At 38.8% G+C, this 15,424-nt stretch overlaps 1 protein-coding gene across 1 annotated transcript in view; it reads left to right on the forward strand.

The window, feature by feature from the left end:
- Positions 1–549: 549 nt before the first annotated feature.
- lingo4b (leucine rich repeat and Ig domain containing 4b) overlaps positions 550–15,424 on the forward strand; it is a 37,198-nt gene continuing 22,323 nt past the window's right edge. Inside the window, exon 1 of the mRNA XM_061717564.1 lies at positions 550–691. The gene's annotated coding sequence lies outside the window, so the exon portion shown is untranslated. The remainder of the gene's footprint in view (positions 692–15,424) is intronic.

A 15,424-nucleotide genomic window follows, 5' to 3' on the forward strand; every position in this document is an offset into this window, starting at 1 on the left:
CATATATCAATAGTACTGTTTAAGTCCCAGCCTATTCATGATCATATAACTTAAATATTTTATCATTATACATTTTTTTGAACCTAAGTAAATTTGTACATTCCTTTAAATCATTCTGTAATCTTAAAATGTGAAATAATTTATCATGGACGGATGTGCACGAGAAAGGAACAGCGTTTGTGTATGTTTACAGTATAAGAGACGTCTTTACATATTGATCTATGGGGCGCTTATCCAGCCTGAAACGTGCAGAACTTGTGTTCTGAGCTTAGAGACGTGAAGCATCCTCCTCATCCTCATCCTCATCATCATCATCATCCTCCTCATCCTCCTCATCCTCATCATCAGCAGGGCAGAAGCTTCACCACAGCATCACCGCACTACGGGAAAGACAGAGTCGACCTAAATTATTTTAGTAGTGCAATTACGCTCAAACCTCCCCTAGGTATCCTGCAGTCAGAGAGGGACTTAACGAGGAGGAGGGCGGAGTGAAACTGCGCGCCTGTGCCGTGACAGATGTTGGGAAAGTCTTGTTGAGTGTGGGGAGAAGAGAAGAGGAAGAGGGAGGAGAGGGAGAGTCCTGAGCAGAAATGAGCCCTAGATGAGTGTGAGATGAGCCGTCGCAGCGTCGGAACTGACAGATACTGGAGCTGAAGGCTTTGCCATGATTCCACCGTGAAAACATCCGCCGGTGAGTTACTGCATCTTGTTTTTGTGGAAACCTCGACCCATATGCGTGCTTTTCTACACTTCTCCTTGCTTTTTGAAACTGAAATCATCATGCAATGTTCCCGGGGTTGCATCCCTGCACGTTTTTCCTTGAATAATAACTGCTCATGTTGATGCCATTTAAAAAACAGGAATTAAACAGGGTTGCGTTATTACTCTGCTGGGACTGGGATGGATCTACGCTAGATATTCAGATATTATGCATCACTAATCCTGCTCTACTAGCATGTCCTGGCAGCACACTATGTTGTTCAGTAGTAGTTTTTTTTTTAAAACTTTTTATCCCCCCCTAAGTGTTATATTATGGATATGAAAGGTGGGATGTTTTCCATCTAATTAAAGTTGAAAGGACTGACAGAAACAGAAAAGAAATGTTGGCATTATGTCATATTTGGCAGTGATTTCATGTCTGAAGAAGAAAAAAAAAGAATAGTGTTTTTATTTAGCGCATTTGAAACCCTGATGCAATTCAAAGTGCTTTAAATAAGCAAAGGAATGCACCAGAAAAACATTGCAACCAGACAGTACATGATGAAAGCAGGACTAAAGACAAACGAAAACGAGATCAAATAGATGATGAAAAGAAGAATAAAATGGATCAATGTCAGAAAAATAGTAAAACACTATACACTAGTGCAGTTATAGTAAAATGACACAACAAAGACACAAGAAACAGATGCATTTTAAGTCAAATGTTGATCATCTCAACATTTGATGTCTCTGTGCAGCATCATTATTAAATGCATCAGTTCCACCGGCTGACTGGCCCTGCAGATCTCAGACCTGGTTCATGTCAGGATCCATTCATTTATAAACAAGCGGTTTGACCTAAAGGTTTTATTCTTTAGGTACAGTGAGGGTTTGAACTGGTGTGATGTGTTTAGTTTTCCTGGTTTTCCTCAGAACTCCTGAGTCGTAGTCTTTGTTGGAAGAGCAGACTCTGTTGCAATGGTCCAGTCTGCTGGAGATGAAGGGATGGAGGAACTTCTCTAGACCTGCTCTGGATGGGAAATCTTTGGCTTTTGATATTTGTTTGATATATCAAAATATTGATTTAGCTGCAGCCTTGATATGGCTGCTCAAGCTCAGATCTGTCAACTATATTCCAGTTTCAGTTTTCCAGTGTTTGTCTTGATACTTCATGCAGCTTTGATTCTGTTTTGTTGCTGAATTTCTTTTATTTTTCTTTTTTTTCTTCTAAATTGTTGCAGTGTTTGTGGATCAACGCCCAAGTTATATGATGTCACAGTAACAACAAACTTCATAATAATTAATTCAAGTGCTAGTCATTTTTATTGTTATATTTGCATGCGGCTTTAGGACAATGCTGAGTTTTAACATAGGCCATTATTTCACCCATGTTTTTTAATTAAATTACTTGAAACTAGGGCTGGGCAATTTTGGACAAAAATAAAATCCCCAATTGTTTTTCTCTGAAAACCAGATTTTCGATTTCGATTTCGATTTTTTTGGTAAAACTCCAAAAGACAATGGAATAAATTGTTTCAAATATTTTATCTTTATTTTGAAAGAATAATAAACAAATTTCCCTATTGGGAATGAAGTGCAACTGAAAGATACTGTAAATCCTCCTTGAGTTTAGTAAAGTGACAACATTAACAATCTTCTTGGCCAAACAAAGTAAAACATTTTTTTTTAACATCGTCTTGATTAATAAATCCGATTTAGATTTAAAATCGATTAATCGCACAGCCCTACTTGAAACCACTTAAAGTTCTTTACACCGCAAACCACATCCACCCATTTAAACAGCACTCTCTTCATTTTCAGAGCTCTTTATGTCTCGGCAGTGGTTTCTCTATCACACACTGATATCAGAGGTAATGCGGTTCAGCACACTTAGGCTTACGGACTGAAAGGTGAGGAATCGGCGACTGCTGTACCTCCTGAGCCGCTTATCATCTTTGAAACCTAGAAAATATGCCCCGGCCACAATGTTTTTAGGCCAGTTACTTTGCTGTCTGCGCAAATCTATTGTTTCTGTTTTTGTGGAGTAACAGTGTCCATGTGAACAATAATCCTCCGGGTAGTTTGTTCTATAAACCTAAAAAGGGCTGCAGCAGACTGTGTTTTAAGTGCATTTCAGCAGGATTAGCGACAGCAGTAACTGCAGCCTCATTTCCTCCCTGGACACGGTCGGTTTCACTCAAACGTACTTCACTGTAAGAATAGGTGATATTTTACCGTTCACGATATAAAGTCAAAAAAAGGAAAAAAGAAGGAAGGAAGGAAGGAAGGAAGGCAGGGAGGAAGGAAGGAAGGAAATAAGGAAGGAAGGAAGGAAGGAAGGAAGGAAGGAAGGAAGGAAGGAAGGAAGGAAGGGAAAAAGAAGGAAGGAAGGAAGGAAGGAAGGAAGGAAGGAAGGAAGGAAGGAAGGGAAAAAAGAAGGAAGGAAGGAAGGAAGGCAGGGAGGAAGGAAGGAAATAAGGAAGGGAAAAAGAAGGAAGGAAGGAAGGAAGGAAGGCAGGGAGGAAGGAAGGAAGGAAATAAGGAAGGAAGGAAGGAAGGAAGGAAGGAAGGAAGGAAGGAAGGAAGGAAGGAAGGAAGGAAGGAAGGAAGGGAAAAAGAAGGAAGGAAGGAAGGAAGGAAGGAAGGAAGGAAGGAAGGAAGGAAGGAAGGAAGGGAAAAAAGAAGGAAGGAAGGAAGGAAGGCAGGGAGGAAGGAAGGAAATAAGGAAGGGAAAAAGAAGGAAGGAAGGAAGGAAGGAAGGAAGGAAGGAAGGAAGGAAGGGAAAAAAGAAGGAAGGAAGGAAATAAGGAAGGAAGGAAGGAAGGAAGGAAGGAAGGAAGGAAGGGAAAAAGAAGGAAGGAAGGAAGGAAATAAGGAAGGGAAAAAAGAAGGAAGGAAGGAAATAAGGAAGGAAGGAAGGAAGGAAGGAAGGAAGGAAGGAAGGAAGGAAGGAAGGAAGGAAGGAAGGAAGGAAGGAAGGGAAAAAGAAAGGAGGAAGGAAGGAAGGGAAAAAAGAAGGAAGGAAGGAAGGAAATAAGGAAGGGAGGAAGGAAGGAAGGAAGGAAGGAAGGAAGGAAGGAAGGAAGGAAGGGAAAAAAGAAGGAAGGAAGGAAGGAAATAAGGAAGGAAGGAAGGAAGGAAGGAAGGAAGGAAGGAAGGGAGGGAAAAAAGAAGGAAGGAAGGAAATAAGGAAGGGAAGAAAGAAGGAAGGAAGGAAATAAGGAAGGAAGGAAGGAAGGAAGGGAAGAAAGAAGGAAGGAAGGAAATAAGGAAGGAAGGAAGGAAGGGAAAAAAGAAGGAAGGAGGAAGGGAGGGAGGGAGGAAGTAAGGAAGGAAGAAAGAAAGAAAGAAAGAAAGAAAGAAAGAAAGAAAGAAAGAAAGAAAGAAAGAAAGAAAGAAAGAAAGAAAGAAAGAAAGAAAGAAAGAAAGAAGTTTTGCAGTACAGGTGTACTAATTTAATTGGTTTTTATTCATTCAATTTCATTGGTGTAGTTTAGTTAGTTTAGGTTTTTTTATCGTCATTTTTATCGTTATGGGGATAAATGCCAGAAATAATCGTGATACATTTTTTAGTCCATACCGCCCATCCCTACTTCACTGTCACTCTGACTCGAATCACGCCTCTTTCTATCACCTAAACTGTTATTCCAACTCATTGTTAGATGTATTTATGACTTCTCCTGCAGCTTGATAAAAGCCAGGATGGATGTGTCGGTCCGGGTGAACGTCTTAGAGCAACAGTTGGTCCTCTCCTCCCGCTGTAATCCACATGCACATCACACCGGCTGCAGCTGAGGAGGAGCAGACCGCCGTCAAGGGAGAAGCAATGATTTGACACTTGGGATTCTGCCATTTGGGTAATTTAATCAGAGGGCGTTTTATGTTGCAGGAAGCATGCCAGTCTGCTTTTTACGTGCAATGATTTACCTGGACTCTTATATCCGGCTGCTGCTCCAGAGCTTAATTGATATCAGCCTGGGGAGAAGAGGTGTGTGTCACTGTGGTGGAGGTGTAGAAAACTAGTCCTCGTGAGGCTCATATGGATCCTTTGCTTGTATGCAGATGTTACCGTTTATCAGCACATCAGTGCAGAACTGGAAGTGCAGTAGGTGCGGCATTAGCTGTGCTTAGAGCTGTGGCTTTGTATTCAATATCTGGGAGAGTGAGCTTTAATGGGTCAAGTTTGGTCACAGGAACAGACAAAAGACCATTTAGTTAAATCAAGATATCCTCTAGGTTTTATACATGTCACTAGGGCTGGGTGATATGGACCAAAAGTCATATCTCGATATTTTCTAGCTGAATGGCGATACTCGATATATATCGATATTTTTTCTGTGCCATAATTGGGGTTTCCCCCAAAGCATTATAGCATAGCATCTCTGTTAGCTTCATTTTTTTCTGAGGCAAACCCTTAAAAAAACAGTCAGTTTTAATACAAAGCCTCGTGCCAAATGTCACACAGGTTCCTTTAATAACAGAGGTCTGCACAATATCAAAATGTATAAAACAAATGAAATAAAAATAAACTGCCTGCATATATAGAATAAAAATGCTTCTTGAATAAAATAAAACAAATATCCCTTTCCTGCATAACAATTAAATTAAAATACACTGTGCAATTAATACAATGTAGACAGTAACATTTGTGCAAATCTCAAATAAAACATTCAAGTCAATTTGTCACAAAATAAGCTATATCAAAATCATTAAAAAAAAAAAATATATATATATATATTTTTCAAAATCGATATAAACTATATTGTCTCGTACCATATCGCGTTTGAAAATATATCGATATATATTAAAATCTCGATATATCGCCCAGCCCTAGATGTCAGTAACGGATGATAAATGTCTCGGTTTTTGTATTTTTTTCAATGAGGATCTTGTTATTTACATCAAATAACTTCAGTTTTACCTTCCTCTAATGGAAAGGCGGGATGTCCTGGGCTGTGTAGACCAAAGGTGATACAGGAAGTAGCTGTGTAGGTGTACTGTACCTGTTGTTTCTTTACATGGTGTTTTGTTGGGCTCATTCTCCCATGATACCCAGAAAATGTGTGTATCCGTTAGGTGGTGTGATTAGTTTTAAAAAGTATTTGTCAAAAATGCTAAAACTTATGCAAACTTTTGCGGTTTCTGATTGTGTTGTATATAAAAAAACATATGATTTCAGTCTGGTCTTTGCTAGTTTACCACGCTCATCAGTAGTTCTAGCTTTACTTTGGTTAGTTTTAGTTTAGTTTTCGTTTTTGAGGTATTGCCTTACAGATATTGACAAAAAAAATCTAGGATGAAAGAATCAACAATGAAGTATTCTTCATTATTTTCTTTGGAGTAGTAAGAATCAGAAAAAAATAGTAATCAGAAAAATAAGTACCAAACATCTTTACTACTTATTCTTATTTCAGTTAACAGGATTATTTTGTCACAGTTAGTGTCGGTTTTCATTAACTACAATAACTCTGCCCATCATCCTTGTAGTGTCGAGAGCTGATAATAAACAAGCGTGAAGTTAGAATATTTAATGACTGTTTTCTGTGGTTCAAGTTTCCACGAGGATGCGTCTCGTGAAAATACATTTAGTAAAAGAGGACAATGGAAATGTGGACCAAACAGATCTGGGGCTTGGTGTACAGACCACTGCAGTATCTGCTCTGGGGTCGTCCCCGCCACAGGAAACTGTGCCGAACCGCCATTTAGCAGGATAAAAAGTGGAAATATCTTTTTTGTAGGGAGTGGGAATAACCATCAGCAGCAACATGTCGCACATATTAATCTTTAGTCAATGCACTTTGAAGTTTTTAAGCTGTAAGACATCTGTCGACAAAAAGCCTTGCACATGTGTTTATAAACGCAGAGCGTCATCGCAGCGCTGATCTCCAGCCAGCGGTTTTAATAACGGACCAGGCCGAGGACGGTTCCGTCTGGGGAAGGTGCGTCCGTCCCAGCCCTGACTGATGCATTCTGGTCTAACAACCATGAGATTAAGTTCAGCACTTTACTCTTTTTTGTTTTTCGATGCTTCAAAGGACAAATCTTTAAATTTTCACATGAGGTCCGTGCAGTACTCGAGTTGTAAAAAAAAATCAGGGGGGATGGAGGATTTTATCATATGGGGACAGATTATTGTGCTGATTACAAATAATATAATATATTACAAATAATAGCAGTGACCAAAACACCTGCAGAAATACTGCAGGAATGACATAGCAGCAGTTAAATGCAGCCTTCTGTAAGCTTTAAATATCCACTGGGCTTACATCAAATACATCAAAACACAACAATAAAAACACTTTTCTGAACTTATCAATATGAATGAATGAATGAATGAATGAATGAATGAATGAAGTTTATTCAGTCATGACAACACAAAAAACACAAAACAATACCAAAAAAAAAACATTGTGCACAGCATTAACATTTCATACAAAACCAAAAAATGTGTTGAACAATAACTGAAAAGGCATAGGATGAAGCAAAATGCTTATAAAAGCCTATCCTAGTGTACCAACTTTCTTTTTTTGGCTACCGAGCTCCAGAAAACCAGAAAAAAAAATAGAAAAGCAAAGAAACAACAAAAGGCAAAGAAACAATAGAAAAGCAAAGATACATTTACAGATGGTCAATTGCACTTATAAGCTTCAAAAATAGCTTTACAAACCATTTTTTTAAAAACAAAAAGAGAATGACATGTTTTTAAATTTATGTTGGCCTCATTCCAGAATTTAACTAATATGATTCTGTCCTTCACAGGATAAGTAAAATTGATCACTGCAAAAACTCAAAATAAGAATATTTGTCCTATTTCTAGTTAAAATGTCTCATTTTAGTAAAAAAATCTTATTACACTTAAAACAAGACTCATCACTGGAAAAAACAACAATTTTCACCTGTTTCAAGTAGATTTTCACTTGAAATACACTATGAAATAAGATTTTTTTGCTTGCAATGAGAAGATAAATCTTGTCCCACTGGCAGATTTTTCTACTTATTTCAAGTGAAAATTTACTTGAAACAGGTGAAAATTGTCAAATAAGTTATTTTTCTGGTGATGACTCTAAATGTTGAAATAGCAGTAAAACCACATTCATTGATGAAATGACATAAGGGATGGAAAGGGGGGATGGCAGTTTTACAGGGGGGATGATTTGGACCGTTTTTATTTCAGGGGGGGATGCCATCCCCCCTCATCCCCCCTCATCCCCCCTCAACTCCAGTACTGGGTCCGTGTCATCAGTAGTTGTTGTTTTGGGGGGACTGCACATGAAAACATCTATCCAGGGGAGAAACTTTAATGCACAGTACTTTTGAACTGTGCATGCAGGCAATATTTAGGCCACATAGTCATTTGAAATGGGCTGGTAGATGAATAGAGAGATCAGATGTTCACTGCCACTGGACAAATAGTCAGGCCATGAATAAAGAAGTGAGTGTTGGCCCTGGGCGTGTGTCAGCACAGCAGTAGCCTTTACATTACACGGTTTCTTTCATGTTACATGTCCTTTCTTTCGTGTTGCCTCCCTTTCAAGATTCATGCTTCCCTTTACATTTTTGGTTCTATTCATTTTTTTCTTCATCAATAAGCCATTAACCCATCTTGGATTTGGACACAAACTGGGTTAAAATCCACAAATGCATCTGTTTTTGAGTATTCATAATAGAAAGGACTTCAAGGAAGCGCTCTTTTTTTTCATAACTCTCCTGCACTACTTCTAGCAAAAGGCAGCTGCGACTCTTGGCTTTTCTGCATCCAAGAGCGTCTCCCGCATGGATGAGAGAGACTGGAGATGTGAAGGCAAAGAAAAGGAGAGAGAGGGTGTATCTCAGCACGGCGCTTTCATCATGCTTGAGAGTTTTTACGGTCGCTGTCTTTTTGATTTGCTTTTGCACATGGATTATCACAGTTCAGCGAGTGTGCGTGTGACATCTCACTCCTTTATCTCTGGCTTTAAAACAGATGAGGATCGATTTCCGGTGCCGTGTGTCAAGCAGTCGTCCGTGCAGTTGTAGATTGAGGAAATTCCATGTTCTTCACATAAAACGAAGAATTTAAAATGTAAAAGCAATAATGAAGAGGGGTTTGTCCTCTTCAAACAAAGTGTTTTTTCGGAGGCAAATAAACGTCCCTTAACTTTGGGACGTCTCCTTCAATAACTGAGAACTTTCCTGTCGCCGCTACTTAAATCGCAACTTTTTGGCTACGATTTCATAAATGTCTTCAAGGATATCAAGCACCAAAAGCTTGTCCTTGTTTTTACATTCGGTGCATGTGGGCTGGCGAGCCACACAAAAGGCGGGCGGCGAAGAAATAAAAATATCAGAAGGGCAACGTGACGCAGCCAGCTGAGGGTTGTGACCTCAGGGATTTTGCTGCGTTTTTGAGTGCAGGCATTGTGAACCGTGTAAATGGTTTATCTTGTGGAGGCTGGATGTCACAAACACTGAACTAGTTTTTTGTTGTGTTTTTTTGTGTGTTTTTGTTCTTTTCTCTCAAGCTCCAAACGCTTCGCAGTGTACCCATGTCTCCTGCTCTTCGTTGCACACAAATATACCATATTTTCTGGACTATAAGCCGCTACTTTTTTCATGGGTTTTGAACCATGCAGCTTATACAAAGGTGCGGCTATTCTGTGGATTTTTCTTCCACCGCTCGGGGCGCTCTAACCGGAATTAGAATCAAAACTAAGACAAAATAAATGCAAAGAAGAATACGCTACTTCTTCTTTAGCAGATAGAAGTAGGTAGAAGCAGATTTCAAACAGATAAATAGATAAATAAATACCGGTTATTTTCTCTTGGTTCTGTCCCGTTTAAATCAGCAAAGTTGCTGCCGTGTTAAAAGACACTGTTACACTGCAAAAACTCAAAATCTTACCAGGAATATCTGTCTTATTTCTAGTTAAAATGTCTCATTTTTAGTCAAAAAATCTCATTACACTTAAAACAAGAGTCATTACCAGAGAAATAATTTTCACCTGTTTCAGGTAAATTTTCACTTGAAATAAGTAGAAAAATCTGCCAGTGGGACTTATTTTAAGTGAAAATCTACTTGAAACAGGTGAAAATAGTTTTTTCCAGCGACGAGTCTTGTTTTAAGTGTAATGAGATTATTATTTTTTTACTAAAAATGAGACATTTTAACTAGAAATAAGACAAATATTCTTGTTAAGATTTTGAGTTTTTGCAGTGTAGGAAAGGATCTATTTAGGTACAAACATGTACATCATTTGCAGTTCAAAATCGTTCTGTACATGTAGTAAATATCTAATCTAACAACATAAATATCTGCAGCTTGCATACTGTATCCTTTTTTTATTATTTTTTTAAAAATAGAGTGGCTTATATACAGGTGCGGCTTATAGTCCAGAAAATACGGTACATTTCTGCTTTTGGCAAACACTACTTACTGACTAACTGAATTTATTTGATCGGAAATGTACCATCGTAAAATTTACATCTGGAATAAGAAATGTAAAGCTTACCATTAACGGGCTATATGTTCCATTTTCTCATTTAGTAAAGGTCAAGGGGGTTGTAGTCATTTCACTAATCATCTGAGGGGTGGACAGTTCCTCAAGGTGATCCAGTGATAAATCACCACCACACTAATTCTAGGCAATCTGCAGCCCGTCCAGAGAGTCCAGAGTGATGAACGCAGTCCAAGGATTCCTTCTCTTTTGTCGCCCCTTCAGCTCAACTATCTGTCAAGCTCCACGTGCTCTTTTGTTTTCCTCCGTCTGCATAATGCAGCGGACCAAATACAAAACTCGCTGTCAAAGTTAGCATAAAGGTTTTCTTTTTTTACATCAAATCATAAAATGATTGCATATAGGTTAGTAGAGGGGGAGCAACACCCAGGACTGACTTAGGTAGGAGCACTGGGTGATAAAATGGGGAAAGAAAATCGCATCTAAAAATATTATAAAAAAAAATTATTATATTATAAAAAAAAATGATTGCATATAAAAAATGAAGAAAAACAGTTGGAATGTTTCTGAAAAATCAAGTTTCTATAACTTTATGGGTAACGGTGTAAATAAAGCAAGGAAAAAGCTAAAGTGCATCCTTGCAAAGGCAACCGTAGAACAATGTCATTCCCTCACAGTATTTAAGCCATTATGGGGGGATTTTTTATCTCATATTTACTTATTTCAAAGCAATTTTTTAGAAAAAACAGACAGTGTTGTATCAAAATTTTCCCAATCCGATATTATAGTTAAACAGCCTTAGCAGACCGATGAAGGGTCGGTTAAGAATATTATAAAAACGAGTGCAGCTGAAACTTAGTGGACTGTGGTTACATGCACCCTTGTTACCAGTGACACAGTTTTTTTTTTTTTTTTATTATTTCGTTTATTTCGGCATGTTTATATAGACACATTTCATCTCCAGAACATTATACATTGCATACTCAGCACATGACGAAAAGGGTACGGGAGAAGCTGACGCTTATCAAAGTCCCGCCCCGTTCTATGTAAGATTCATGATCACATCAACAACAGAATTCAGTAAGATACATAGTTTACCACATAGCAATTTGTCTAATTTCATCCTTCACAGTCCAGATAGCATGTATGTTTGTACACGTGTCCAGTCCACTCATCCTGATCACCGTTCCTGTGATTTACTACTGTGTCCACTGTTCAGTTATTTTTATGTCCAAGCCTCTTTTTGCATGCAATCCACTTTGCAATGGAGGTGCGTGTGTCAATGCAGATTTTGATTAGTCGCTGTCCTCTGGCTCTCTAGCCGCCACAGCCTTTGCCCCCTCCGCTCGTACTGACTTCATCTCCTCCCGAGCTTTGGACACCTCCGACCATATACTGGTCAGTCTCTCCTGGATGTCAGCGAGGCCAGAGAGCAGCTTTGCCTGATCAGCTCTCACTTTTCTCAACTTTTGTAGCATCCAGACCCCGCCAAGCCCTAGGATCACCAGGCCCACCGTCATGCCCGTGAATATATAGACGTCCTCCACGTCTTCTATATCCAGCACCCCAAGACACACCACTTTCCATTTATTCCAACTGTCCATAGTGTATCCCGCCAAGAATGTCCCATCTGGACAGGCCGGTTCCCTTGTCCCAGCACGCCGTGTAGAAAAAATCTTGTCAATAGCATTTACTGACCAGTTCAGAATCTCCATTCTTGATTTTATGTTCTGCTTGGTCGTGATATCTGCTGTGCTGTGATAGAGCTCAATGTCACACACACACATTTTATAGTGACTTTGTTTTGTTTCCATGTTTTGTTTCCATGCCAGGTGTTCCAGTGCTGAATTTCCCACATTGCCATTGTTTTGTACACATAGCCAGACATTGCCATTCCTGTACCTAGTTTTGATATTCCTTCCATAACAGCTTCTTTAACTCATGTTTGAAAACAGTTAAATTTCTTGCTAACTTTAATTCATTGTTTAGGCTATTCCACATTTTCACACCAGCTACTGACAAACTATGGCTTAATCATTAAGTGCTTGGTGAGGGATTTCTGAGTGATGCTCTGCATGCGTATTTGTGAATCTGTCAATAGCCATGAAGTAGAAAAAGGAAGGAGTGGAAAGCAGAAATGGGGCTGGTATTCCCATCTTTCCTTCTGCCTCGAAATGGCGTTATTTATTTTATTTCATGTCTAATATCACTCCAGTACTGCAATGGACTAGTGATGCGTTCAGGGTCCACCCTGCCTCTTTCCTGCTGAGGGATGGGACAGACTCTGCAATACATACAGAAAATTGCTTTCTTGTCTCTATGCAGTGGCTCATTAAACCGTTAACTGACACAAAAATCTGCAACTAATGTCCCGAACCCTGCATGAAATGTAGGCGTGTTATTATTCACAGACATATCAGATTCAGTTTATCTTGGTAGCTTAACTGGAGGGATGACTACATCATTAAAGGCCACATGAAGACTTTTCAGAGATCAGCTCTGCCGCACAAGAAACTTCCAAAAGGGGCTGGTTGAACATCTGTACACACATGTAATGCCTTGCCAGCATCACGGCCCGTGCATAAGGTTAGCAGCACTGGAGCTTTACATCATCTTTATCACAGACATCATACGTATGTGACCACATTTAGCTCTTGATTTGACATAAAGAATGGAGGAAAATGTAGTTTCTGATCCTCCTTTGTTACAACAGTCATTATTAAACTCTTTTCAGGATTAAATCTGACATAATGCGACACACCATAGCTCAGATTCTTAAGAGTTTACTGAAGAGAGCACAATAAGGAGATGGAACTAATCTGCAGAAATGAGGTGATTAATAATTCCCCACCATGGAAAAAGAACGAATAAATGAACTTGACTTCTGTGACAGAAGTCACAGAAGTCAAGTTGATTTATTCTATAATGGATTCAGTGGAAGTTCCACTGAATCCATTATAGTCTTTTCCATGTACGATCACATCCCTTTCAAGTGTTTTGTAATTTTTCATTTTAGTTACTGCAAAGTGACTGAAATAAGATTTCCAGACTTTAAGATTTAGAGATATTCGTTGGCAAAAATTCCAGATAACGTTGACGACTTTGCGTACAGTTGCATTTTAATTCCATCACAACATCTCCTTCAAAGAAGGTTTCACAAGAACCGGAGTGGTAAACCAGCAGCAAATGTCAGTTCCTTTTAAACATGAAAAGAGATTTTTTTGTACCCAGCACTTTAGTTTTAGTGGTATTTTAAGCACAGATGACAGGAAATGTTCATTTGTAACTCTTTGATCAAACATGGAATACAGCACTGTCTCAGAAAATTAGAATATTGTGATAAAGTTCTTTATTTTCTGTAATGCAATTAAAAAAACACAAATGTCATACATTCTGGATTCATTACAAATCAACTGAAATATTGCAAGCCTTTTATTATTTTAATATTGCTGATTATGGTTTACTATGGTTTAAGATTAAGATTTCCAGAATATTCTAATTTTTTGAGATAGGATATTTGAGTTTTCTTAAACTGTAAGCCATGATCAGCAATATTAAAATAATAAAAGGCTTGCAATATTTCAGTTGATTTGTAATGAATCCAGAATGTATGATATTTTTGTTTTTGTAATTGCATTACAGAAAATCACAATATTCTAATTTTCTGAGACAGTCCTGTATGTTTTTTTTTATATTTTTCAGCTGTTGGAGGTGTAACGTAGTGGTATTGTGGTTTAGTTTTGGTTGAAAAGGACACAAATTTTAATGCCAGTGAAAAATCAAGTAAAAACTAAAATGAAAGACAAGTGTAAGTACTGTGTTTTTCATTTAAAATAAAATATTTTAACAATGCTGACTGCATTTAACTGATGAACAAAAGCAGGAAGGTGGTCCCCGAGAGAGAGGGGGATGTACTGTACATACAACAAACAGTCACAGACTGGAACTTGAAACAAGAATTTTGACTCTTAGCAACATCATCAGTTGCAGCAATGCTGAGCAAGCGGTGTTCATAAAAAATAAAATAAAATAAAAAATGCACATTTATAGGCTTTAACCTTAAAAAGTCTGGCCTGACTGATGGAGGGGCCTGTTGCTTATTTAAAGCTGGATATCTCTGGAAAAATATTTGATTTCAGCACCAAAACTGGTGCCTCATCTTCAGTACCGATTCTTAAAGAATGTGTTGTCTGCCCTTTGATACTTCTGCCCTCATTTAAAGTTGCTCTTTTTTCTCGTGTGGAGAATTGAAACTGTCTGGTTCTGCTTCTTTGGTGTTGAAATCAGGAATTAAACATAGGATTTATTTAAACTCAGTGGTGCTGAAACAGTTCCATCAGAGTCTCCCACTTCTGAACAATTTGAGTTGCAAACTTTGATTCATGGGAGCAAAGCAGTTGTCAAGTCCAAATAGGTGCCTAAGTATAATTTAGGTAATTCACACGTCCATCACATGGTGGCAGCAGTTAACTTTGATGCTGTTCTGCAGCTTCTGTCTCTTCTACGAAGAGGGAGCCGCTGACGTCAGGTGTTAAGGTTCAGGTTAACATCTTCTCATCCTCCATCCCATGTTGATTAGATTGTTTAGCCCGGACAGCCGTAGTAGTTCTTTTCCTCTGGTTTAAACATTGATTTCCAGAAGGCAGTGCCGACGCACGGAGAAGAAACTGCCTGTGGATGCTGCTGGACAGGAATAAACCCCTCAGAGTTACTAAGAATGTGTTGGTTGTTAGTTGTTTTGAATGGTGGATCTTGGATGCTTGTGTCTGAGTCCTGACTTAAATCCCTCCCCTTCCCTGTTGTGAGCGGTTTGGGGCATTTCATACCAGTGGAAATGACTCTGAATAAGAGGTAAAGTTGACTGGAGAGATGTTTGGTGATGTGATTGGATATGACTAGCCAGATAACACGGCACCAACTTCTCTTTGTTCTGAGTCTATAACATCTATTACACTAAAACAATTAAACCCACTAGATCTTAAATGTATCGTCCTTACACCACACAGTCTATTTACACCTACAGAACAAAATACCAAATCAATGTGTCAAAACTGAATGTGTGGGAAACTTTTAACCCTCGTACTGTGTTTGGGTCAAAATGACCTAATTCTCATATTCTTCGTTCCTCCTTCGTTCCTTCCTTCCTTCGTTCCTTCCTTCCTTCCTTCCTTCCTTCGTTCCTTCGTTCCTTCCTTCCTTCCTTCCTTCCTTCCTTCCTTCCTTCCTTCCTTCCTTCCTTCCTTCCTTCCTTCCTTCCTTCCTTCCTTCCTTCCTTCCTTCCTTCCTTCCGT

Source organism: Cololabis saira, chromosome 3 (assembly GCF_033807715.1).
Source record: "Cololabis saira isolate AMF1-May2022 chromosome 3, fColSai1.1, whole genome shotgun sequence".
Taxonomy (NCBI): Eukaryota; Metazoa; Chordata; class Actinopteri; order Beloniformes; family Belonidae; genus Cololabis; species Cololabis saira.